The sequence below is a fragment of the Haliaeetus albicilla genome, chromosome 30 (assembly GCF_947461875.1).
Source record: "Haliaeetus albicilla chromosome 30, bHalAlb1.1, whole genome shotgun sequence".
In the NCBI taxonomy this organism is placed as follows: Eukaryota; Metazoa; Chordata; class Aves; order Accipitriformes; family Accipitridae; genus Haliaeetus; species Haliaeetus albicilla.
This window is the reverse complement of record NC_091512.1, coordinates 2,684,606-2,712,023: the sequence shown is the minus strand read 5'-3', so window position 1 is coordinate 2,712,023 and position 27,418 is coordinate 2,684,606. Positions and strand designations below refer to the sequence as shown.

General features: G+C 41.8%; 1 pseudogene; it reads right to left on the bottom strand.

The window, feature by feature from the left end:
* Positions 1–96: 96 nt before the first annotated feature.
* LOC138683035 (poly(A) polymerase gamma-like) lies at positions 97–27,174 on the bottom strand (annotated as a pseudogene).
* Positions 27,175–27,418: the final 244 nt, after the last annotated feature.

The window sequence follows — 27,418 nt, the reverse complement described above, 5'->3', positions numbered from 1 at the left end:
TGAATGTATCTGCTCTACCCATACAGGCACCCAATTTTATTTTTTTTTAATGCTACTGCTACAGTACCAAACAGTCTGAATACAGAAGGCATTACTCATTTGGTAGTCTTGGGCTATTACTCTCAAGATTACATATTCCTCCTGTGCTGAAGTAGTTTATGAACAAAGAGACTTCCCAGGAAGTGACAGACACTTTTACTGCCCAAGTTCTCATACTGCTGCACCAAATCATCAGCAGCTCTAGTGTTTCTGTGATCAAGATCAGCACTTCATTAGAACATAATACTGCTTGGCATTAACCATACTTTTTGTTAGAAAGAACAGCTACCTACTTAGAAAACACTCCAGCTTCAAGTTACACACTAACCTAAGGGGATCTACATTCGAGACCAAATAATTTCTCTGTTATCATGTTCTTCTTTCTTCCTATATGTGTTCACGTACATTGAATTAATTTTTTCAAGGATTTCTTTAACCTGTCTCCCCCCATGTGCCCAAAGGAGATGACAGCTTTGCTCCTGAAGCCATTAGAGCCCTCCACATGCTTATGAACAACATAGATTCAACACAAAATCCTAGGCCTCATTCATATTGTGAGTCAGTTAAAAAGCAGCTTCTTCACAGTTTTAAGGTTATGGTGCTAACCTTTATCTCTCTGCTGTAAAGTGTCCAATTTAGAAATCTTATTTAAAGAAGAGACATTATCTGGTGTTCTGGAGTCTGTGTCTCTGGAACTGTCCAAACAGCTTCCATCTGAAGAAGTCCTTCTGCACTGAAGCCCACTAGCATTTTGACTAGCACCTAGCATGCTTTGCTGAAACAACAACAACAACAAAATAATGAAGTAATTATTAAAGCAAAAAAAAAAAAAAAGCCAGAAGAGTCAAATTTTTATTATACCTTCTTTCTTTTCTGTAAGGTTTCTGCAGGCAAAAAATAGTGGAGATGCTTTCTCTTCACATGAGCTGCCTCAATCTTCATACCATCCTTTAGCATATTGAGGTTGTTAGCCTGGCTGGAAACTAACAGGAAAATTAGCATTGTAGCTTAGTGGGAATGTTTGCATTAGGTATTTGTCAAAGTTACACATGATTTCTTTAGAAGCAGCAAGCCTTTAAGTCTGTCCAGCCCAAACAAAGAATAAGAAGTTGTCCCAAGATGAACGTGACCCAAGATGTCCATTTCACATCCAGTACAGACCAGATATGTAACAGCTATTTAAGTTCAAATATACATTTATGTGCTCAGTTACAGCTGTGGTTTGCTAATCATGCAGCTCACATCTGAGCTGATTTTAACCTGAAGGAGAGAATACTCCTTAACCCTTAGTTTTCTGGTTGAAAATAGATCTAGAGGAATTTCTGAATCAACCCAACTGTGCTCAGCTGATGAGAGACCAGACACCTTAATCAAGATTTAGACTAATTTTTTTGTTTGATATTTACAGTGGTGATTGTGGGGTTTTTTTTTCACTAATTCGGGTGTTAAAACTCTATCTGTCCAAGACAGTCTAGATTTTAGGGACATCTGACTTATCAGAACCACCACAATTTAAACCAGTTTTTCTTAACTGCCTGCAAACAACCTTTTATGTAACTAAAAAATGCTATACTAGCACAGAAGTTATTACAGAATTAAGTCACATTTAGGTAAGTTTAACAAGCCTATCGTGAGCATAACTGGAAAGTCAGCTTACTAACATACAGAGTGGGAATCAAAGTAAGGACGTGCAACAAAACCAAAAATGCTTCTAAGTCTTTCTACAGGAGACCTAGAAGTGAAATAAAAGCACACATACGAACATTCACACTGGTATGAACAGTTGCTTCAAAGTAAATTCAATAATGTTTTTATGGAAAAGTGAGATAAAGTTCATTTAACAAAAGCCTTCCAAACTATGAGCCTTATACTCTTGAGCCCATCAACTTTGCCCTCTAGAGATAATCTCTCAAAGTCAAGGCACATGATAAAAGCTTTCTTGCATGTAACTACTGGTCACTCCCACATTTGCCAGGGGATATCACACCTCTCAAGAAACACCTTTTCTGTTCAATCTCTCTGGATTCAAACCCTGTATCTGAAACATATTGTTGGCTGTGCTTCACTAAACTAAGAGCACACAGCTATGCTAATAAAGTTTGTGCATAGAAATACAGGATTTAACATTAGTTCTAGCCTCTTAGCAGTACATAAACCTTGTTGACATAATTTACATTTGCCACAGCATTGAAACATGTAGCGTTCGCCACATAGCAAGGTGCCGCGATTAGATCACTGGTCAGCCCCAGACCAGGGAAAGAGACAGATAACACACACAGTGTGAGCGCCAACTTCCGCCTTTTATTGCGCAGTCAATTCCTTTTACACTAACAAGGGTAGGCAGGATTACAGACACATCATAAGGCTGCGACTAACCCTCTAACTTTCCGTGACATCACAAGATCTTCCGAATGCCGAACCCTACATCTCCCCCCTCTCTATGACGAGTTGGCCTCTATTGTTATGAACAATTCCACACCAAGAAATAACTATGTAAAGTACTATGAGTATAAACATATCTCTACAACTAAGTTGAAACACTCTATCTTAAACACCCGTAAATGTCCCATTTACCCTGCAGAGCAAAGAGCTCCTTTATAGAAATTCACACAGGAGGTAGATTGAAAGTTATACAGATACATCATGAGGCTTGGAAAGAATTACTTCTATTACTCTATAAGGTTTATCGTTGGTGCGCTGATGTTAAGGCTTAATGTCTGAGGCACCCAGATTCCTGGCTGCGAGCTCTGACAGCTGGATCCCATAAAGGCACGTATTGATGGACTCTGAGAGAGACATCGTCCAGATACACATCAGGGTCCCCCAGTTGGCTTTGCATCCACTGCCAGAAATTTGTAGCAGATACCCAAGGTGTCACAAACCAGGAAAGGATGACAGCGATCTGTAAGGAAAAACACTCAAACACTACGAGGTTAGGGCAGGATGAATCATACGACTAGGAACCCATTTCAGTAGCCCTTCAGGTGTCTGTACACAGGCATACCCTCGCCCAAGACAACGCAACTCAAACGGCCCATCCCATTGGCGTGTCTGAAGGTCACGCACGCGGACCAACCGGTAAGGACCTTTCTCTTCCATGTTCGTAAAGTGTCGTTGCGCCGCCGTCTCTTCCAAGTCCCCTCGAACTGTCTGATTTAATGAGGTTAACGCAGTTAACAGAAGACGCTGTGTACGGAGAGCAGGTGTGTTTTCCTGTAACCAGGAGGGCTCCTCCTGCTCCCCCTCCCTAAGCCGATCGAGTAAGGCCTTTAAGGTTCAATGTGCTCATTCTACAATGGCCTGGTCGGTGCTATTATGAGGGATGCCATTTTTACTTAACAAGCTGAACAAGGTAAAATTATTACAATAGCTAAAATCACAATAACTACAATAATGCCCATAATTCTTTAAGCCAACCCGTTACCCCTAATGACCCGAACCATGAGGACTATGAGGAAGATGAACCATCCATACATTCTTGTGCCATCTTGCTCCACGAACTCAGCCCAGCAATCGGTAGGTGCCAGCTTTCCGTGGGCATCCCCACAGAGGCAACGATGGCCTCACCGTACACCAGCCCGATGGTCTTCGGAAAATCCCGGTATTTATACATTTGCAGAGGAATGGGTTTTAGCACACGTGGCCAGCGGGTGCTAAAAGTCCGCCTCGGCTGCAATCTATGACGCATGCGCTCGCTGGCCAGGTGCGCTGCACGAGTCATAGCCATCTTGTCTACTGGTTCGTGGGCTTTATGATGCGGTTGCAGTGCACAGAGAATCTTGACCTGTTATGTCAACCAAGGTGGCCTACACATTAGTTTTTGACTGAGGTGGTATTCATATTGCCACACCATCTATGATGCTCCAGATGATGATGATCATGCAAATTCAACAGGAGTCCATCGTGGGCCTGTATCTGTGGAAACACAATCAACCTCGTTCCCAGGTTATTAATGGAAATAGACCTTACCCCTAATTTTGGTTTTAACTAACTTCTACGTTTACCCCACACTGTCTTCCCGTAATCACACTATGTTTAATCAAATTATACTTAACACACTTTTTACCTAAAGCAAGTTCTATATACAATAAGGCACGCTGTTCTGAAACCTCTCTGAAGGACTCAATGTCTGCTAGTCCTCTAAAGTGTAATACTCTATTAGTAAGAATCTGTCGGATCAGTGGCTCCAGCACCCGCCGGTGCCATCCCAGTTGCCATTGGGACAATGTCTTTAATTTCTCAAGGACCTTCCAGTGAAATGACTCCCATCCTTTTTTTTTTTTTTTTTTTCCAATGCCTCTCCCTCTCATCCGCAGTGGCTACTGCAGGCGGCTCTGCGTCTATCGCGGGCGCAGTTGGTTTCACCGTCTCTGGTTCCGAGAGGCTGGATGGATTAAAGGGCGGTGGCGGGGACACGGATGGTTCTGCTCGGGGGCCGGCCGTGCCCGCGCCTGGCGGCGGCCATTCCATGGCCGGCTGACATGCGCCGCTGCAAGGCGGGGGGGGGGGGGGGTGGAAAAGGAAGGGAGGAGGGAGGGGGCGGAGGAAGCGCCGGAGGGGGTGCAGCTGACGGCTCAGCAGGCACAGGCTCAGGCAAAGGCTCAGGAGGCTCAGTCCGCTCTCCCGGCAAGGGCGCCTGATTTCCCCCGCGGGGGGTGTTTCCTCCTCTGCCACAGTCTCCAACCCCCGCTGCCTCCCAGTTATCCCCTCCGCGGGTGGCCGTTCCGCCCACTCTCTCAACTAATGGTATAAATCTTCCCCGACATCCCCGCCTGGATCCCAGTCCAAGAGGCATTCCTTCAAATCCTTCTGAACCTCCCGCCATAACTCCTCCCATGGACGCCGCAGAGGGGGCTCATCCGTTCCCGCTGGTGCCGTCCCTACAGGAAAACCCTCCGTCTCTGCCGCACCCTCTGCGTCCATGCCCTCAATCAGAGATGGACCGCTCTGTGAGCCCCACTCCACAGCCGCCCACTCCGTCCGAGTCTGACTCACTGTCCCTGGGGGCACTGCCCCCCATTGTTTTTGAGGCGGCGCTTCATCTGCAAACAAAACAGCTCGCACCACCGACCAACACTCCCCAGCTTTCCGTCCTGCCATAACTACCTCCTCCACTTTCCCCCAAGCTTGTAATCATTCCGCGGTTCCGCGCTCACCCGCGAGCGCCGACTGGAGCAACAGCTCCCGAATCTCTCCCCAATTTGGGGGACTTAATACTTCTTTGGGAGAGCCCATCCCTCCCCAGTGCAGCACCCATTGGATGCATTTGCCCATGGGGCCCCTCCTAATTGTTCCGCAGGCACCCACCTCATCAGCCAACACTTTCAACACCTTAATCACTTGCGCAAGTCCCATCGTCGCCTAGTGCAACCGATCATGTCGGGGTCACCATTATGTAGCGTTCGCCACATATCAAGGTGCCGCGATTAGATCACTGGTCAGCCACAGACCAGGGAAAGAGACAGATAACACACACAGTGTGAGCGCCAACTTCCGCCTTTTATTGCGCAGTCAATTCCTTTTATAGTAACAAGGGTAGGCGGGATTACAGACACATCATAAGGCTGCGACTAACCCTCTAACTTTCCGTGACATCGCAAGATCTTCCGAACGCCGAACCCTACAGAAACACAGTGCCACTGGATGTAACATATAAGACAAGCATCAGTTCAGAGAAGAGTGCAAGTCTGAGGAAGTCACCCCACCTGGCTTGAAACTCAGACAAGAGTTTTGATGCTTTTTTTCTGTGCTTTTCTCATATCCCAAAGCATGAGCTAAAAAGAAGGTCAGATTTTACTACATTTACTCATGTTGTCTGAGCAACACAACACACAGCTCATGCTGGTACCATGGATAAATGTTTGTTTGCACTGATGAAGAGTTTAAAGGAGCCCACCATTAGAACTTTTTGTCCAAACACACTTGTCACTTCAGAATAGTAACCTGATTTCCTTAATTCGTCATTATGATAGCTAGGCACAAGCCTGACAGCACACATGCACTTCTGAAAGGCACAAGAGCAGGCAGCTTGGGAAGGAGCAGGCAGCTTGGGAAGAAGCAAACAGATTGTGGCAAAAAGACTTATACTTTCAAATGACTGCTCACCCCCAAATCCCTTTATTCTAGCATTATCTAACAACACTTGAAATATTACTTTATTTCTACATCTATCAAAAGTAATAATGGAAGATGAACATAAAGATTTACATGCGAGACTACATGTCATTACAACGTGACTACTCACTGCCTTTCAAAGTTCTGGGATGATATCATACATAAATTGTTATTTTGGAAAAAATACTCTCAACAGGCATTAACAACTTATTTTAGAGACTGATACAGTTAATTCCCACTTTCAAAGTTCTGCAACTGACAACTGTTTTTGACAAGTGTAGCTACACCCAGTAAATGGACATCTTCTGGCTTCACATCTGACTGTCCACCTCATGAATCACAGTTCCTTTGTGAGAGTTTACTACGATCTGCAGAGCTATTATTTTACATGTGGTATATGGTATAGGACTTTAGTACACACTTTTGTTTCAAGATGGACTTACTGTTCCAAAGTGTCAAAACAGTATGTTTTTCAGGCTAATCTTCTATGTTTCGCGCTCCATAGAAATATCTAATAGCTAATACCAGAAGGAAGCACAATTCACTTTGTGAAGCAACTTGCACTAGAATAAAAAAATGAAACCCTACAAGACTAGAGCAAAATATAGGCTTACCTTTGAACGACTATATAACATACGTTAAATCAACGTTAACACTTGCTGCATTTTCCACTTTCCTAAATACAATTCCAAGAAACCACATTGACACATATCCACTCCTAAAAAGACAGATTCACAAATCTATCATTTATGCACAGATGCCAATTATCTGGATGCTAGTATGTACTCTCAAGAAGGGAGTAAGCAAAACAGTTTAGTTGTATGCAGCAGTTAAATATTAGAGTCAGCCTATACTTAAGTTCTCTGAGAACTCCTCCCTGAAGTTCTCCCTTCTTTAAAAAGATCCTACATGCTCAGAACCTTACCTATCAGGCCTTATACCTACAAAACAGTAGGTACGTAACCGAACATCTCTCGCAGGTAAGCTGAGGTGAATGAATATAAACAAAGTGCAATACTGTGGTGGGTTGACCCTGGCTGGACGCCAGGTGCCCACCAAAGCCGTTCTATCACTCCCCCTCCTCAGCTGGACAGGGGAGAGAAAATATAACAAAGAGCTTGTGGGTTGAGATAAGGACAGGAGAGATTACTCACCAGTTACCATCATGGGCAAAACAGACTCAGCTTGGGGAAAATGAACTCAATTTATTACAAATCAGCCAGAGTAGGGTAATGAGAAATAAAACCAAATCTCAGAACACCTTCCCTCCACCCCTCCCTTCTTCCCGGGCACAACTTCACTTCCGGATTCTCTACCTCTCCCCCCCAGCAGCACACGGAGATGGGGAATGGGGTTTATGGTCAGTTCATCACACGTTATTTTCTGCCGCTTCATCCTCCTCAGGGGGAGGGCCCATCACACTCTTCCCCTGCTCCAGCATGGGGTCCCACCCACGGGAGACAGTCCTCCACGAACTTCTCCAACGTGGGCCATTCCCACGGGCCGCAGTTCTTCACGAACTGCTCCAGCATGGGTCCTTTCCACGGTGTGAAGTCCTTCAGGAGCACACTGCTCCAGCGTGGGTCCCCCACGGGGTCACAAGTCCTGCCAGAGAACCTGCTCCGTGGGCTCCTCTCCACAGATCCGCAGGTCCTGCCAGGAGCCTGCTCCAGCGCACGGTTCCCACAGGGTCACAGCCTCCTTCGGGAACCCACCTACTCTGGTGTAGGGTCCTCCACGGGCTGCAGGTGGATATCTGCTCCACTGTGGACCTCCCTGGACTGCAGGGGGACAACCTGCCTCACCATGGTCTTCACCAGGGGCTGCAGGGGAATCTCTGCTCCAGTGCCTGGAGCATCTCCTCCCCCTCTTTCTTCACTGATCTTGGTGTCTGCAGGGTTGTTTCTCTTACATGTCCTCACTCACCTCTCCAGCTGCCTTTTCTGTCTGTCCCAGCTTTTTTTTCCTTCTTAAAAATGTTATCACAGAGGCGTTACCACTATCGCTTATTGGCTCCGCCTTGGCCGGTGGCGGGTCCGTCTCAGAGCCGGCTGGTATTGGCTCTGTCAGACACAGGGGAATCTTCCAGCAGCTTCTTACAGAAGCCACCCCTGTAACACACCCCCCCCCCCCCGCTACCAAAACCTTGCCACACAAAGACAATACAAATACATTGGCCAAGCTGTATTTCAGAAAAGTAATGAAACTCACTGTTTACAAAGTTCTTGTCTGCCAGGGAAAGACTGTGGCTTTACATGTGCAATAGATAGAAATTAATTCCTCTCCAAGTTTCCAACCAGCACACAAATTTTAGATTCAACAAGGCCAATCCTAATAAGAACAAGAGCCATTTACTCATTTTTAACTGTATCCAGCACATTCGTTATATGCCTTTTTACAATACAATGCTAATACAAAAATGCTAACCAGTCATTAAGTAGTAAGTTTCATTCAGCTGAGCAGATACTGGATATTTATATCACACACAGTATAGTTTGAGAAGTTTCCAGTGACATTTGAGCTTTAAAGTTTCCAAAGACAGAGGTAAACAAGTTTAACTTGTACTCTTAATGGGTCAGATACAACACTTCAACATATGACCTATGATGAAAATATCAACAAGAAGCAGATTCCCAGCAGCTCTGGCTGCATTTTGAAGAGCAGCAAAACTCCTTTTTGCCCCTAAGATCAAGGAGAAGAACAGTTTAGAAAAGGCTCAAGCACAACTGTTCAATTACACCTGAGTAAAGATGCAATTCTTCCTGCAGATTGACATGTGAAAAGAGTTTACCCTTTTCCAGTCAAACTCAAAAATATAGTCCCTTTAATAAATAAATGATCTAGTCAACACAGTCTCAACAGAAACTTACCTAAGAAATGTATCATGACCAGAAAGGCTCTTCATTTAAATGAAGTACTGGCATTTTACCCTTTTACCTAAAACACTGCTAGCTTTGAAAGCAGTCAGAACTCTACGTTCTTCAAAAGTATCTTGTGTTGATGAACAACAGAGATGTGTCATCTATTCCCAAATCCATTCAAGAGTTGGTGAACTAAACTTGTTCTTATAGCAGACAAACTGAAGCAAATTTATCTTCTGCTTTTCATTTTCCCAGATGCAAAACTAAGCCCCATTTGCTGCCATTTCTGTCACTGAAAAAAACATCAGCTTTTACTGAAGCCAGAACTGTCCTCATCTTTATTGTGAGATACAATAAACTTTGTTCACTTAAAAACATTTCACATCAAAAACTATTTGGCTCTAAGCCCTCTGCCCATAACTCCTTGTTGTACACCTAACTGCGACTGACATCAAGCTGTAGCTGATACGATTTTTAAGTGAACACATTAAAAAGTTCAGGTAAAAGGTATTACCTATTAGAGCTATTTTTAAACATGAGAGAAGATGTCTTTTAGAGGTAGCATAAGAATTAAATTATTTGCCTTAAAGCGCAAGCCAAACTTTGAAGTATAACCAAGGTGCCCTCAGAACAGTGGTCTGTTACACAGAGCTATTTTGCTTGCTTACTTGAGCAAAGCAGGTAAAGTACTCATTTCTTAAGAGTGAGAACACCACACACATTACAGTACCTTAATTCCTCACTGTTTCCCCTTATTTCAAGATTCACAGTTAGTCAGCTGATTCACACAGGTTAAATAAGTTATTATTGGTGTATCTCCCTTGAGACAATGACAAATGTCATGTCATAAGCAGTCATTTTCTCTCACTACAGTTGAAGTGGTTCTCACATTACATTTCACAAAGTAGATCAGCACCCCTGCAATGTACCTATCCACTACCAAGCGTGCTGAGATGATAATTTTCAGCACTAAACATAAGATGCCTGAGCAAACTACTAGATTAAAACTTTGTAAATAGTATTTATCAGCATTCAGATGCTCTGAGCAGACGGTCAGGTTTCACCCAGATTAAACAGCCTTGTTTCACTTCACTGGAGAAAAGGAGGCTCTGGAATAGGCTGACTACATAACCAGAGCAACTTAGCATTGAGTGTAATCTAGTCCTAAATTAAATATTATATCCAGTAAAAAAGTTATGAAACCAAGTCTTCTAAGGCTCTACAACAGTGGTCTTCAAAGTGTGTGTGTGTGTGGGGGGGTGTACGCCGGGGGGTACACAATACAATCCACTGGGTATGGGAAGAAAATACTAGAACTTCAGTAATGTGTATGTAACTTGTAAATAAGTAGATATATATACTGCAACTATGTGTTTAAAATTTTTTTTTTTTTTTCTCTCAGGACTGCACAAAAATCTGGAGACCACTGCTCTCTAACTCAGTAAAAGATCTAACTCTCCAGTGTCCACTACACATCTGATGACATCAAGTAATCCCCGTTTACTTCAGGCTCTGCAACAAGGAACATCTTCCTAACTGAAGCAGTGTTGGGTAAGGAGTCTCCTTAGACTCCTTGCATCTGCTTCTGCAGATGACACAGAGCATCTGACCTTCAGGCATATGCACACTAACCCTCTTTGTTCCTTCTCATCATGACTTAGATCTTTAGGTTAACTTCTGAAACAGCAAGATTTATGTTAACTTCCCTTCACAAGAAAGCTTTCAGTTTTGCTGATGAACTGTCTACTAACTTGGTACTGTATTCCATGCCTAGTTGCAGAGTTGAATGCTTTATTTTTGTTAACTGTATTAACTAATGAAGTGCAACACTGAACTGAGTGTCAATTATCTATTGAATCCACATTCAAAGCAAGTCTTACCACTCTAAGTGATGCTTTTCAGTGGAGGCACTAGCAGTCAGCACAATACAATGTCTAGAAGAAAAGAAAAAATAATAACCTAGCTCAGGACTTTGTATTCCTTCAAGTGAAATCAAAACTGCCTTAAATGTATAGAATGTGACTTCCAGACATGACAGATTATATCCTGCATTCAGCACAGTATTAACTGAAGAAAAACTGATTACACCCTTTATAATTGCATTCTGCTACATTCTAAGTATCAGAGTTGATTTCTTTTAATAAGAACAGTGTCAGTGGCATAACACATATAGTTTTTCTCTCTTCCCTATACTTATCCTTACCGAAATTCATATGACTACCTCCAGTTTCTGAAAAACAAACATCAATGCCATCTTCTATTTAGACTGCAAGCTAAAACTATCTATGCTAACCAGTAAGTAAATAATTTCAAGTTCAGATAACAGATTTCATACATACTTGTATTTCTGAAAGAGGTTCTGTGGTTCAAAGAGCTTTGGCCAGTCCAATTTTCCTTGGAGAATCTCATTTGTAACTGCAAGACCTATAATTAAGGTTGAAAAACTTATTACTTTTTTTTTTTTCTTAAAGACTAGCAGAGCATGATATAAACTTTATAAGATAAAGGTTTTGAACAGTGATTGACAGATCAAAAAGCAGGGATTCTCTTGACACAATGCAGGTCTACTACAACAGTTCATTGTAAAACTGGTCCCTTATTTCCTGCAACAGATATACTTCCCAGAGAACTCTTCTGCCTAAAAGGGCAGAACACCTTGCAGAATATAACCAATTCAGATAATGTGGTTTCATAGAGGAAAAATTATACTTTTTAATCAATTAATATGCATGGAAAGAACTTTACCATGTTTTAACTCCTCTACCATTACCGCTCGCGTTGATGTAGATATGTTGCATGTAGAGTTCTGCTGTGGATAGGCTGGGTTGATGATAGGCATTACATGATATCGGTCTCATTGGTTCACCTATGATATTAAAACAATTGTGCTCAGCACCAGCAGCTTAGCTTAGAAGAAAGTTTAAAGGCTTCCGAATTCAATGTCTACATACCCTAGGGTCCCATACTGGTAAGTTAAGATTGGTCTCTTCGTGTTGTTTCAGCAATACAGGTTTTGGCCACTCCCTGTATAAGAAAAGCCAGTAACTAACTGTCCATTTAAAACTCTGCCATGTAATTCAGGGTAGGATTGAATGTTGTTGGTGTAAACCTTATATAAAGAACTACCACAAAAAGTGTAGCTACTTTCTGCAAATTAAAATAGTCATAAATAGCTCTTACCATTTTGAAAAAAACAAGAACTTCTTAATCAGAGTAGTAGCCAAAGCACCTGGCTAGAGCTGATACATTCTTGCTACTAGCATGGCCCAGGAAACCCTACCAATGAATCCCAGCATGTTGGAGTAAATGCCACACCCTACAATGGATATGCTCTCATTAGCCTGTAGTCTTTCAATACCCAAGTATATTCCTTCAAATTTACAGCACCAACCTCACAATCTATAGAATACCTAGTACACTTCAGCCTCAAAGTCAGTCATTTTTCCAGTGCAATGAGGCCAAAATTGTTGGTCCTCACAGTGATGAGAAAAAGAATCATTACCACACCACTTCCCAAAATACTGTTACTCTGAAATTTGCCTGCACTGCTACAGCTACTGCTTCATCCAACTTCCCTTAATAAAAAGGTTCTGCCATTCTTCTAGCACTTGCTCTAGTCACATGCACAAACAGTATTTTCTTATTCCTTATGTATCGAGCTTTTATACTTCACTTGGCATTTTTATCCTTTGTAGTCAGGTTCCTGATAAGCAACGCAGCACCTTGTCCTGTAGGCACTTCCCTCTTCTCCCCACTCTACCCTCATTAAAAACCACACAGAATCTGCCCCATGGGGGTAAAAAATTGTTATTTAAACAGCTATCCAAAGCTGAAGGAATTCTAATGCTATTATTTTTTCAGCATGAGGTACCTCTGAAAAGTTTAAAGATCACAAACAATCACATTACTCACATTTTGCCCACAGTTTAATTGCATGGAGTGTGAGCCAGAAGTTCTCTTTATTTGGCACTAGGTGTAGTGTTTCATCAGTAACTCTGCAGCCTGTAAGAAAAAATGTTGAAGTACAGAACTTCCTAGTAACATCTTGTCCTGGGTTAGCTGGAATAGAGTTAATTTTCACAGGAACCTGGGAGGGGGCACAGCCAGGACAGCTGACCTGAACTAGCCAAGGAGCTATTCCATACCATGTGACATCATGCTCAGTATATAAATGGGAAGCGGGCTGGGGGGCTCTCGGTTTTTGGTGGGGGAAGTGGCAGAGCGTTAGGTTCTGGGTGGTGAGCAGTTGCACTGTGGATCACTTGTTTTGTATATTCTTTTATTAGTAGCGTTGTTGCTGTAATGTCTTTTTTTGTGTTGTCCCAGTAAATTGTCCTTATCTCAAACCTCGAGGTACTTTTTTTTTTCCTTTTCTCCTTTCTGATTCTCCTCCCCATCCCACTGGAGGGGGGCAGGAAGAGTGAGCGAGCGGCTGCGTGGTCCTTTGTTACCGGCTGCGCTGAAACCATGACACAGGTACAAGTCGGTTTTATGCTATACTGGATCAATAACTTACAGTTTATCCTTCAAGTCTATGAAAACAAGTTTGGATTACTTGCTTTGTATTACCTTAAAAATTAGAGATTACACGTAACATTCAGTATCACGTCAGGTAACTGGTGCCCTCAACAGCTTTTTCATACTTTAGACTGCAGCCAACAATTTTCAGTAAGGCCCTTCCACAGGATTCCAAAAGCTAGGTTTCTTTCAACAGCCAGGAACAGTTAAACCAGTGAGTGTTAAACAGTGAGCAAGTCAGGCTTCAGGTATTTTAAATTTGGGGTTGGTTTTTTTGTTTGTTTGTTTTGTGGGGGTTTTTTTAATGAACTACCACACATTCTTCTCTATCAAGTGCTCTACCTATTCATCTGAAGCAGTTTCTGTGGCAAACTGGAACAATGTACACACCCCAATCAAAGAAACATGAAACACCAGTCTGTCTAAACACACAACTTGAAACATCTAAATTTCAGCCCACTCACCACTTCCTCAGATCTCAAGTATACAGGGGATCAGTTTCTGCATCTTGTACAGAAACTTGGGTTGTGTAATGTGCATTCCACACCAATTTTAGTAATATTTTCTTTTTAAAGATGTATAAATACGCTTACCATTTAAGCTTCATATACATCTTATATCCAGGCTTCTGAGATGTGAGTCATCTCTGAGATCAAGATTATCAGAAACAGTTGGCAAACATGAGATCAATCTTAAGAGGAAAAAAGTGCCAACCATTAGAATGCCACACAGTTTGCAAACAGCACACTAGTAGGGGACAGTCATTCAAGTCTAAAAAGAAAGGTTAACATTTGTATTTAGAATTATGTGACTATAGATACATCTCCCGAGATTTATTGGCCAGAAGACTCCATAAAATTTCTAAAAGTTCCATATTTTATTTACAAAACCTTCATTGCATCACCCCTTTCTTTTTAAGCTAGGGAAAGGAAGAGGGGGTTTTCAGTTGAAAAAAGATTACTCTAGACTTAGAATTTGAATTAAAAGGGAACTTAAAATTAATCACAGAATTAAGACATAAGTTCAATCACCTCAACTATACTTCAGCAAAGGAGAGAGCATCTTCTTTAGGCAGTAAGCCCTTTTGATCCTGAAGTATCTGGGATTTAGTACAGTCTGAGGCAAGAAAATTATTCTGTGAATGTCTGTACCAGATAAAGGCCACAAAGAGGTCACTGAATAAATGTCTTCATGATGGTGATACCAAGCAGTAACTTGCTTAGGTACTACAGCATGCAGGTCTTTATTAATTGTGTAAGAAGTATTCAAGATACCAGGATTCCTGTAGCTGACAAACCTAGGCAGGAGTCAAATGAGTACTTTTACTTTCCATTTTCCAGATTGTTTGTCCCATGACCACTTCATTTTGGATTTGCAGCAAAACATTTAGTCTGCTCACATGTTTCACTATGAACTACACTATACGCATCCTTCTGTAGAAAGCTCACTTGTCAGAGCTAAGAATAGTTAGCAAGGACACTTCCTCTGCTCCCACTCTGCACAATCCTAGAGATAAATGCTATTCAAGCAGGCTACTGTGGTCTACAGCACAGGTTTAGAAAAAGATGTCCCTGATGATCCCATGCCTGCCAGGCTTCCTAGGGGCTTATTTTCCTATAAGCTCCAATTCTACTGCAATGTATTCTCCTGGGATAGGTTGTGGTCCAAAACAGCACAGTCACAGGTCCCTGGAAAAGTTATCCTATTCCAAAGCATGAAAAAAATTTACTCACTTAAAGAAAAAAAAAAATGCTTACCTCAATGTCATCAAACTCAAACTTGACAAGTGGTACATATGCATCTTCAACTGCCTGTAAAGGAGAGGATAACTGTGTAAGGAAAAATGTTTTGCTACTTTAATGTTTCTCCTAAACTACGATCAAATGCAGAATTTACACTGCTAACTACTCAGTATAAAGACTGAGCTGCTTCCAAACCAAAAAAAACTTATAATAAGCTGCAAGCAGTATAGCACTAATACAGTACTAATACTAGCATTCAGAAGTTATTTAGCCAAGAGATTCAGAGGCTGATCATATATTGTAATGAACAAACAGTGCACAATGAGCCATCAGTATCAGAGGTTGTAAGGTACTTACCTTGGTGGTGAGGAAGAAAAGCAAGAGATTTCCATAGCTATCTTACTACTGGTTAACATCCAGAGAAATCTAGAAAATTCTGTCCACATTTGACAGTGTGCACAAGCCTCCTGTATTTTTATTTTCTACCATGCCTGAGATGCTATCAGCTACCTTATGGGACAGTTTTCAATTTTGTAGACTACTTGTTAGAGCTGTGCCACAGCCCACTGAGTCTGTTTTCAGGTAACAGTCATCTAAACGAAGGCTCATTAGCTATGCATATGAAATCTTTCAAAATGTCTGTACAAGGAAGACTAGGCTGACAGAAACACTTCTCAGGATTTTGTTTTTATACACAAGGTACACAACATAGGCACCAAGGGTGATTTTACAAGGCAGTTTTGCACGTTCGCAGCACAGCTCCTATTAGCTTTATGTAAAGCTGACTGTGTATCTCTTCTACAAAGTCTCAGGCTGAGTAGTCAGAGAAGAACATGACCAGAGGAGAATGAATTAGAGGTCCTAAAGTACATCCAGAGGAACACCGTGGCCAAGATACCAACAGAAACCTTTCCACATCGCATTCAACTTGCTTAGATCTCAGGCTGCCCCTTCCTCTACCTGCATGCCGTTACCTTATTTCCAAGCCCCTTACTACATCTAAAGTTAAAGCAAGGCTCCTAGGGACAATCTTGCTTTTTGATACTGTGGCCAACTCATTCCCAAACCATGGGTAGGGAAAAAGTGAACCACAAAGAGCCTTATGTGATGTACAGTCATTGGGGAAGGGAACCAAAAGCTTGACTTCAACATTTTCATGCTGCGTAAACAGTATTTTAGAAGGTACTCAGAAACAATTCCCTTTTTAATTTTGGTTTGTAAGACAACAACTACCAATATGAGTCTTCAGCATGAATATTCTTATTGTAGGAGTTGCACAGTCTATCAAGGAGAGAGCTTACTCACTCTTAGATTTTTTATTTCCTCCTGATGTTTGAGTTTTTCAAAGAACGACTGAAAGAAATCCTATCTTTCTACATGTCTAGGAGCAACACAAACAGCATCTATGTCAGCACCTGCAAAGAGATTCCATTTCTTCTGTTACCATTGGAAGACACTTTCAAACCTTAGAACTATGACCAGACAACAAAAGTTTACCTTTACTGTGTATTTCAAACCTGTAAGAACCACACGTAAATATTTTGCCACCAACATTTGCTACTGCTGAAGGGGAAAGATTCTGTGGGTAGAAAAGAAAGAGTTTTCTGTAGAATGTAAAATACGCATTGACCTACGTGCAAGTTTAACTAACATGTAAGTTATTTAGAAAGACTACAACAGCCTCCATAAACAATGTCTTCTCCCTCCCATACTGAGTTGTTAGTCTAATAGACTGATACTGTTTTTCTGAAGTGAGTGCTTGCAGCTCACAAACAAAACGAAAAAAAGATGAGTAATGTAGCAGTCATTTCATCAATTTAAACAAAGACCTACTATCAGTCTTCCCTGCAGCAGGCCCACATAAATTAACACAATCTAAGAGCCATACCAAAGGCAAGTCTAGTGTAATAATGCCAAACTAGATTGAGCGTTGTAGGCTGTTTGGGGCAAGATTACTGCCCATTTACCATCTTTCTCACCCAACAATATGTTTTTTCAGCTTTGTTAACTCCTACAAGTCAACTGATGGAGCCAATTCACAAATTTATTCAGTGCCCCAAGGACTCGAAGAGCTTGATCTGAAGTATCTTTTATACTTTATTTCAATGACATTTGTTACGGATCTCCTTGATACTTAAGAAGAAAGTTAAAAGTTCAACTTCAGCATAAATCCTAGTAGTATCACCTTTAAAAGAAACAAAAAGGCTTCAGCTGTTTTGATAAGAATGTATCAAAAATCCTTACCTTGCTCTCACCAAGTTCTGAAATCCATTCTTTGACCAAGTTATTCAGCTTACCAAGAATGACCAGCCTGTAAAGAAAACTCATGTTAAGTTTGCCCTAACCGCCCCCCCCACCCCAGGAGATCAACAAATTTTACAGTCTTGTTATACCCATGGTTCAGTTCTTCCTCATCTTCAAATACCCCAAATGCTTTCATCGCTTCAACCAGCTTCTGAGTATGAATGCAAACTTATATCCTTAGGAGGAGCCAAGCTAATTGGAGAAGTAATTCCACAGTGCCTTTGAGGCGGGTTCTGCAGCCTAAGAGTACTGTGGGAGACAATAAAATACTGAAGACTCCATAAAAGAAAAAAAAACAAAACAACAACCTTACTGGAAAACACCCTTCCACTTAACACGTTTCCAAATCAGCTTCTGCTCTTTTGCCCAGCATTAACATAAATGAGGAAAAAAAGATCCTGCTTATGGTTTTTAGATAACTTGACCTAACTTAGAAGTCACAACTACTTTTAAAAAAAAAATTTGTGGATATAAGAAAAGATCCAAGTTGCTACCCTCTTAAGACAGCTTATTTGCATTACGCTAGAGAGTTAGAACTGATTGCCAGGAAATGAAAAGGTTTGAAATTCACGAAGGGTGACACTACACACAGCACAAGTTTTGGACACATGAAATGTGTTTCATATCAGTTTTGATTTAAGGATATTCCCATCAGCTTCCTGCTAACATTAAACAAGACAATTTAACACTGGCTTCTTTTTGTTCAATGTCTTTGCTGTGCTTCTGCTGATTCCGGAAGGACATTATAGTTGATTGTAGAGGAAGGACATATAACAAAGTGGTCTGTTAAACAGAGTTGTTGCAGCAAATTCAGCATTACCTTGGTTTTGTTTATGGAAGAGGATGAATGAAAACATCAACCAATCTGCAGCTAATGTTGCTAGCAGAGCCTTGTGCTTCTAACACAGTGTTAGATTTTTATAGTTCAGAGGCGTAGCTGTACATACATCTGTTTTAATCTAAATCCAAGAGCTGTATGTCACCATGCAGAGCAGCACAAGTTAAGCTCTGTTTGTAGAAGGTGCTCAAATCTGCTTTAGCTAGCTCACTGCCCAGTTAGGCTGAGCAGGACACCAGGCACCTGGGTTTGGAGGCCCACGAGGTTACTGCCCCTGGAACTCCAAGCACAGCAAGGCATCATTTTCACCTCCAACCCTCTGCTTGCCCTGTCTACTTAGACTTCTTTGCAATCAGAAGCAGCACAAGACTGACATAGCAGGACAACATTAAATTAAAAGCAGAAAGAGCTTTTTTTTTTTTTACACCATAGAACCCTTGCTTTAGAAAGGGAAAAAAATGGAGAAAGAAACCCCTACTTTGCATTACCAGCTGAAACCAGGAGAGATAAAGGAGTGGGACAGGAGGTGAGGACTGTACTTAATGGATCAAGGGTCTCTACAGAAACACTAGTAGCAAAAGGGGGAGACACATGAAAAAGGTCTCTACAACTCATCATGCTTGTCAAAGAGTCCATATCCAACCCCTAAGGCTAAAGGGATTAATGATGCCTTTATTCAAACCAGACATTTTCCTACTTCATATATGGACAACTTCAAATATTAGCTGGGTTAGTCAAGAGATGCTTAGAACTATTTAAGGCATCTGACCCACTTTGGCTGGAATGGGATGAGGAAGTGCTCAAAGGACAGCTTCAACACTTGATTTTAAAAAGATTGCTTATTGCAGCTCCTTATTTCTAATTGTTGCCTTTACTCTTCCACTGAGGAAAGATGGATTTCTCTCTCTCAGAGTAGCTTTATCCAACTATAGACATGGCTTTTAGTCATCTAGTGGGTTCCCCCTGCCTCCCTTCTCTATGAGCTCATTTTTCAAACCTTTATCCACTCCAGCTTTTTCCAAAAAGCTGGAGCGGGGGGGGGGTATTAGGACTGTAGTCCTATCAACTAGTCTCCTCAGTCAGAATGGCTGTTTACTTGCAAGTGTAACTAGGCCTTGACCTAATTTGCCTTGCCTTGTTTATAGGCATTGTCAACTTCCACTTTATAAGTAAAAATAGTCATAATGAATATTTTCCTTCTTATGATAACATTTTCATAACAAATACAGAAGGAAAGCCTATGTTTAATCGCTGTGCATTACATCTAAATTAAAACACCTACAACAGCAACTTCTTCCATGTTTTACACATTACTTGCAGTGTACAACTTGCACTTCAGAAAGTTTGCACAACACAAGAATGGGTTTTAGACTTTGCTAGCATCCAAGATCTTTCCAGGGTACAAAAGGCCACCATCTGCCTTTCGTTGCCCCATTCTTCCTACAGAGGCTATAATTAGAGATTGACATAAAGGACAATATCAATTAGATATAGCAGATATTATCAACAGCAAATTCTCTTAGTCAAGAGTAGATGTTTTTCAGTTGCCTGCATGCATTACTGAAAATTTGATCTCACAACTTAAAAGCTGAGGAAAATGGCACTGGGAAAGCTTTACTGAGAATGACTTATGCCCAATAGAATTTGTTCCCCTTTTGGAATTAAATAAATAAAAAAATAAAAATAAAAAATCTTACTTCTCTCTCTCAACTGTACCAGACTGCCAGGCATATACAAAGAAGAGATCTTAAAAGAGAAAGTAGCATGCATGGCATAATACCTATTCATCCATCAGCCTTCTGTTTAAATGAGAAGTCTCTGGCAGTTTAATATTTTGCCAACTCTTGCTATGATTTGTCCACCACAGTGAACAGCTCCAACATACTTCAGTTCCAAGAGATCCTAATTTTATACAAGAAGTTAAACTGATTTGTTCCAAGTTTTGTCACTTGTTTATAGCTTCACAAAGCTGCAAGCCATTTATCCTGCATACTCCGAGAGACAACGGATAAGTTCACACTATTACAGTTCAGGGACTTGCCTTCAGCCATCAGGACGGTGTATGAGCCTTCACTGTGAATGCATCTCTCCGACTCATGAGGTCAGCCTGCCTCCAGCTGGGTAGAAATTTATCACTCCAGCCTTTTCTACCCTCACCACTTGGGAGGAGGAAAGAATGTAAATCAGCTCCTGAAGCCTCCAAATTGATAGCACAAAACAAAACCCCCAAACAGCAAACAAACCAAATCCAACCAAGCAAGAAAACCCCCAAACCCTGTGACCTTCACTGAAGTAACACCAGCTACACCTTCCATTCCTGCTGCACAAACTCATGTTAAAAAAAGCCTGCAGGCACCTGCTGGCAAGTTAAAGCACCTTGTTCCTGATGCCAACATTCAGACAAAGCCACTCTTTTTTTGCCTTGAAGCTGGGTTGGTAGCCTGAAAGCAGTGCCAAACTGCAGCCACCAGCAGCCCATATAGCACAGATAATAACTCATCTTCTCTCGAACCTGTTTTATCTTCTTCCACGTACACTTCCTATGCTGTTGCTTCACGATGATGTATTTGGCCTGCTCTTGTCCCTGAATTGTTATTTTCTTGCTTCCTGAATTGGAGATTTTAGACAATCTGTGGGATGGATCCTGGGTTTTGTTCTGGTTTATCTTTAAGATTTTATAAACACAGGCACCCTTACAATCTATCTATAACACCTATCTTCCAAAAGGAAGGACTGACCTGACACTGCAATAATAGATACAACAGACTCCTCTCTCTCCAACTGAAAGAAAGCAGCTTGGTTATTTGGGCTGACTAAATTGAAGAAACTCAAAATTTACATAAAATAGCAGTGTTGACTTTTCCAAGAATTTGCTCAATCAGTGTCAACTAAGTTGTTAGAAAAAGAATGTTGGAGGCTGACTTCTATTGGGAAATCAATTTCTACAGCCCTGTTCAGCCAGAAATCACAAGGGTGGCTTTCCACCTGAGCCTTTAAATGTTTTTAATTCTGATATGTAATTATGGTTTCCTCCAAAAGAGTTCCTTTTTTAGAGTCCTCTTTTCAATCAGGTACTTGAGTTTTATTTTAAATAATTTTACTGCAAGCACAGATTCCATTTGTTAAACCCAATTCAAATTAGGCCAGTTAAAAATTAATGACTGCTTGTATTCTTCACAACTATCTTCTGCATACTTACTTCATTATAAATCAGCTGTTGCAGAAGTTAAGTGCTATGGCCTTGTTTAACAGCTTACAAATAGTAATACATTGGATTTCTGCAGAATACTTAGAGTCCCCAGCCTGCTCTGCCACCTGCTGAGCAAATTGTACTGGCTCTCGCTGGATGACCTTCTGGAGTGGAGAGAGGAAAAAGCAAAAAATCCCATTTGGTTTATCTGAAGATAATTTTTAAAAGACATTCTAAAGTTACAGTTCCTTACCAGTGGTGGGTATTGATTGTCTTTGGGGGCCCAGATGACTTGCTAATGCTGGCTGTCTTCGCACAGGAACCTGATAGCCCTTGTGAATAAACACAGACAGTTGGAAAATAAGATCTACTAAAACATAAGAATCGCTGCATATGTTGAAATAAAGCTTACCTTCTCTTCCAACGAACTGCTGGTTGACAGAGAGGAAGATGTAGAAGGTTCAGCAGCAGTCACCAGAGCAGCAGGAGGTATAACAGTATTGAGTGGTGGTGGAGGCAGTGGCAGCTGCTGCTGTTGTTGCTGCCGAATCTGTTCACAGAGCCTTTTTGTGTAGCCAGCTCCACTCTTGAAGTTGTTCACAGCCTAGAAGCAGAAAAACATTTACAAAAAAGGTAAGATGAAACTTCAGCAGATATACGAACAAAAGCCTTCAAAGAGGAAAACTGCTTGTGTATTCCTGTAAATGCTATCAGTTCTAAAAGAAACCAACATACAGATATTTGAACACATCACATTAAACACTGATATTAATGACTGGTAACTCAGAGTAACTGTATGTAGTGTACTTCAGTGTTAACACCGAATTTGAAAGCGAGGCAATCATGTTAAACAAAAGTGTGACCTGAATTTGCCAGGTTGTCTCTAAAGAGTTGTAAGCTGTGACAACAACAGATAATGTATTTGAAAAGTAAATTTGGCCTTATACAATTGCACCTTGCTTAAGGAGATGTAAATTAGTATTTTCTTCCCTTTCAGCTTTTGTCCTGATCCAATATCGGGGAGGGTTGTTAAATGATCCCGAGAGCGAGATTAAGACACAAACGAGGTCAGATGCTGTACAACCTTACAACTTTTATTTCCTACAATAACCAATAACTGCGATAGAACAGAGTGAGGAAGGAGAAAAAGAGGCAGACCTAAGCAAGCGAACGGAAGAGAGGTAGCAAGACTAGTTACCACCACCATGAAGCCAGCAACGTCCCGCTGAGTCGGTTCTGATGCCGGTGATGGAGGGTCGGGTTCCTCTGCTGCCAGTCAGGTGTCTCTCCTTCAGAGCCAGGTGTCACAGTCCTTCCAATGTTTTCCATGTTCAGGTCTTCCATTTGTGAGAGGGGAGCACGCAGTTCTCTTATTGTCCCAGTCCTCACAATTTTTCAGAAAAGTCCACCCATTTCCACAGAGCTCATTACCCTATCGGGCAAGCACAGCTCGGCAGGCGCGGGTATGGTGGTTTCTTCGCTGACGTCTTTTGCGTACTCCCCTACAACAGCAGGGTATTGAGGCAGCAGCACCGTGAGTCAGCAATTCAGCACAGTCCCTCACATCCACCCCGTGGCTAGACATTGCTGTCCTTCTGGTGGCGTAGAAAGTAAAGGTGTAGAGAGAGAAAGAGGGAAAAAGTGCGTGCTACAACAATATAACCAAGTTAACAATTTTCCATAGTACAGCAAAAACAAAAACCAAAGGTTAAAATAAGATGATTCGGCTTTTCGAGGCTTATTCTATGTTACTACAATACTTCTACATTAAGCAACAACATGGACGAACAACAATATCATAACAATTATTTTACTTGTAATACTCCTAAGTAGGTTAAACAACAGCATCTAATAACCAATAACATCTACTTAGCATATCAGAACAGTTAACTATTATAAATTTGACTAACTCTACAATATTAAAGCATATCTCAGGGTTACAAAGAGTCAATAACAGAACAAGGCGACCGTTCGCATGATGAACAGCTACAAGGACAAAAGAGAAGTATTAAAAGAACTATTAAGATAACCATTATTAAAGCAAAGGCTATATAATAAATTGGAATCAATGCAAACACATATTCATACTCCATCATTTTGCCGGCAGTATGCTACAAAATGGTCTTAGCTCCAGCGGTCCACGCGGTTTGCCGGCGTTAGAGTCCGCATGCGCGGTGGAAAAGCTGTTCTCTATGCCCCCTTATCCTAAGGTACATGCGCCATTTGGACCTAGAAGCTTTTCTCCCAAATTTGAACAGAGGTAAATGAACAGTAGTCCTACATAACAATGATTAACCACTATTTTACTAAAACACATCTTAAGATAGCAATGGCGATAACAATATCTACTAAAACGTGTCCCCGGTCAGGCCTAGGAAGGTGCTTCTGGTCTTCCGGAACGGGGAGGGGGAGAGGGTGGTTGTCCACATGAACAAGTACTATTACAAGATGGTTTACCCAGACCCTTACAAGACCAATATATGCATACCATAAGGAAAAATACAGCAAAGACCAACAAAATAGCTGCCACAAAGTTCCAAAGCCACCCAGTACACTTACAAGCCAAACACATACATATCGAAAAAGACCACAAAACAACTGCCACAAGGTAGAGTATAAGAAGGGTATACATTTTGGCTAATTACGGAGCTAAAAATGGTGGTGTGACTAACCTGAGTGAGAAGGGGCGTTTACCCAGTTCCATGCCCCCAGCCCAGAGCGCATGTGCCTAAAAATTTGATACAGTCGCGCGCTTTGATTGGCGAACCACACGAATCTGGTTTACACTGCCAGGCGAAGCAGCAGATACAAATTGCATGTTAGATACAATGTGTTGGATTAATTGAATAAAACAGGGAATAGCACATGGCACAAACATCAAAGCAACAAATGCACATAACAGGTAAAACAGAAGCTGTTTTACCCATGATGCTGCAGGTTACCAAGACCATAGATTGCCGTTCCATCTGTTCCATGTTTGAACGGGGACGTGGGCTAGTTTCCTGATATCTGAGGTCAGTTGAAGAACTACTTCACCTACTTCGTCTATTTCTAAACAATTACAAACATTTAATTTCCCACATACTCCTCCCTCTTCAGCTAGTAAATAATCCAAAACCATACAGTGTTGAAGGATTGCAGCATGCATCTGTCGAGATTGTTGGGTTAAAAGGTCTATAGCATTAGCAGTTTTATTGGTAATAATTTCTAAAACTGCTTGCAATCGAATTATGCAGTTCAAATTATAAATCGGTTCTCATGCCCCTGATATTGGTTCACTGGGATTCCAAGTGGCAGGCCCATAATGCTCAATTATTCTTTCAGGGGGCCACTCATTTTCCCCCCACCTTTGTGTTCCTCCTATTTTAACGTCAACATCTCGCTTGCTACGTGCAATCCTTTCGTTTCCCAAATTGTCATATAGTCTCACTCCCAATCGAGAGCCATCCGTCTCTGGAAGAAGGAAAAACAGAGGTCGGATAAACCCTATATATCAAATCCCTGACCAATTCGCTGGTAGTTGTTTGTAGGCAGTATGTCCACAAATCCAGTAATGGCCCTTTCTGGCTTTGGCACCGTTAGCAAATGGTCCATCTGCAGTCTTTGGGAATTGGAAATAAGTTGTGTTCTCATTTCCCAAAGGACTGTAAAATTCAGTTGGTCTGTTGCTGTTTGTCTGGCCGGTACAATACCAGGCACCAGTATAGTTCTTCCACTTACAAATTTGATGATAAACATGGCTTTTAGACCATCGGAAAGAGAAGGTTTCATTTTTGTTCGACCAAAACCCTTTGAATGCTTTACTGCGTCCGGTTTCGTCCAGCCACATCCATATGTAAACCCCTGCCTCTTTATTAACCAATCGATGTGTGAGTGTCCTTTGACACCTGCTTTCTCCGACATTGACCCCTCCCTTCTGGGTGCGATTTAAACAATATCTACCCACAGTAGGAAATTGAATTGGCCATGTTTCGCCATCGTCCCAGGTGGTACTGTCAGTTTCACTGTAATTGCTTACAAGTTGTGCTGGAGTGAGGGAGGTGGAGGTCCATGGCCGACTTGACAACCCTAAAGGTCCCCCACAAACCCAACAATGACTCAGATTAAAGGCTTGGCTTACAGCTTTTGCTAACAGGACAAATTCATTGTCCTTAAAGGGATCATATGGGATAAGGGGAGGTGGGGGAATTGGTTTCCCTTCACCCTCATAGGTAAATCCCCAACATAACATAATTATGAATAACATCGAGTCTGCTTCTCTTCTTCTGTGGGTACGTCTGTGTTGCTTGCTTTTTCCTGAAAGTGAAACAAAAACAACTTCGCTTCTTGGGTTAGAAAGAAGGGTAACTGGCCACCCTCAGGCTTGTGCCTCACAATAGAGGTCTTCGACTCCTGAATGTTTCCATTTTACATGTAGCCATTCTAACAGGCGTTCCCAATTTTCCACTATCTGGGTGCTTTGTAGGAGAGCTGGCCGGGCCAGTTCATCCATTTTAGCATTCCATTGGCTCACCAGGGCATCATCTGGTTGGTCAGATGCCACCCATGCTACTGCAAATTTTCCTTGTCTGGCAATGGTGACAATATCTTGCCATTTTTCTTTTTGCCATACAGGTATCCTATTGACCTCCCACCCGTTTTGTTCCCAGAATGGAAGCCACTCAGTGCAGCCTTTAAACACAGCATAAGAGTCAGTATAGATATAGACAGAAGAAGCAGACTGAGCCTCGTGCTGGAAGACGCTCCACACAGCAATTAGTTCTCCTAATTGTGCACTACCTATTCCTTCAGTAATGATCTGTTCCTTGGTATCTACTGGAAGTGCCACAGCTCGATATTTCCAGATTTTTCCCTCTCGCTTCGATGAGGCATCCGTGAACCAGACATTCTGCAATTGTCCAGAAAACAGAGGAGCTAATTCTATTACAGGCAAAAGCTCGGAGGTGCCTCTATCTGGGTTTACCTCATCTTGTATATTTAACACTTTTGCGGCTACTTCTGATACAGAAAAGATTTCACAGTAGTGTTCTATTTGTGCATACCACTTTCGCACAGAGGCTCTCTGGGCCACCCCGTCAGGGGGTGGAGTTCCTGCCAAAACTGCTTCTTTCTCTGACAACAAGATTCCATCTCCTCCTGACAAAGACACTCTCCACACATACTCCGTCTCAGATTCCTTTGCCATCCTTGAAAAATCTTTTCTCAATTTTGTTAACTCAGTTGCTGTATATGGGGCTTCTTTAGTGATAACCTGAGGACGGTCATCGTTACTGTCCTCATACGCATACTCTGTTTTAATCACTGGGCACACGTCGGGGGGCTCTCTACGGTCTTTTTTGCCCTTTGCAAATCCCCCTGAGGATAGATTTGCTGTGTCCTTTTCTCCACAGGCGGTGTCTCTACCTCCGCCTCTATATTCACCTCTCTCGAAAGTTGCCTCTTCAATTCTTTCGTTAAAGCCTTAACAAGGTTCCTTTCCTCCTCTAACAACTGTTTGCTTTCTTGCAATTGTTCTTTCAGGCTCCTGATCATATCACTTTGACCAGACTTTCGCTTCCTCTCTTCCATCGCGGCTGCCAGACTCGCTCCTAGCACCGCACAAATTATTGCTTTTCCTTTCCCCTTTTTAACCTTAGCTTTCTCCTGCAAGACTCTTATCTTATCCACCACACTCTGTGGTTGAAACCAGTGGTTTCTCACCCAGTCTTGTCCCTGAGCTGAGGGGCAAGATCGGTAGTCCTCTAAAAGGTCATATAGTTTCTCTATTCCTTCAACTTGTGAGGGCGCAGAATCACAAACACCAACAGTTTCC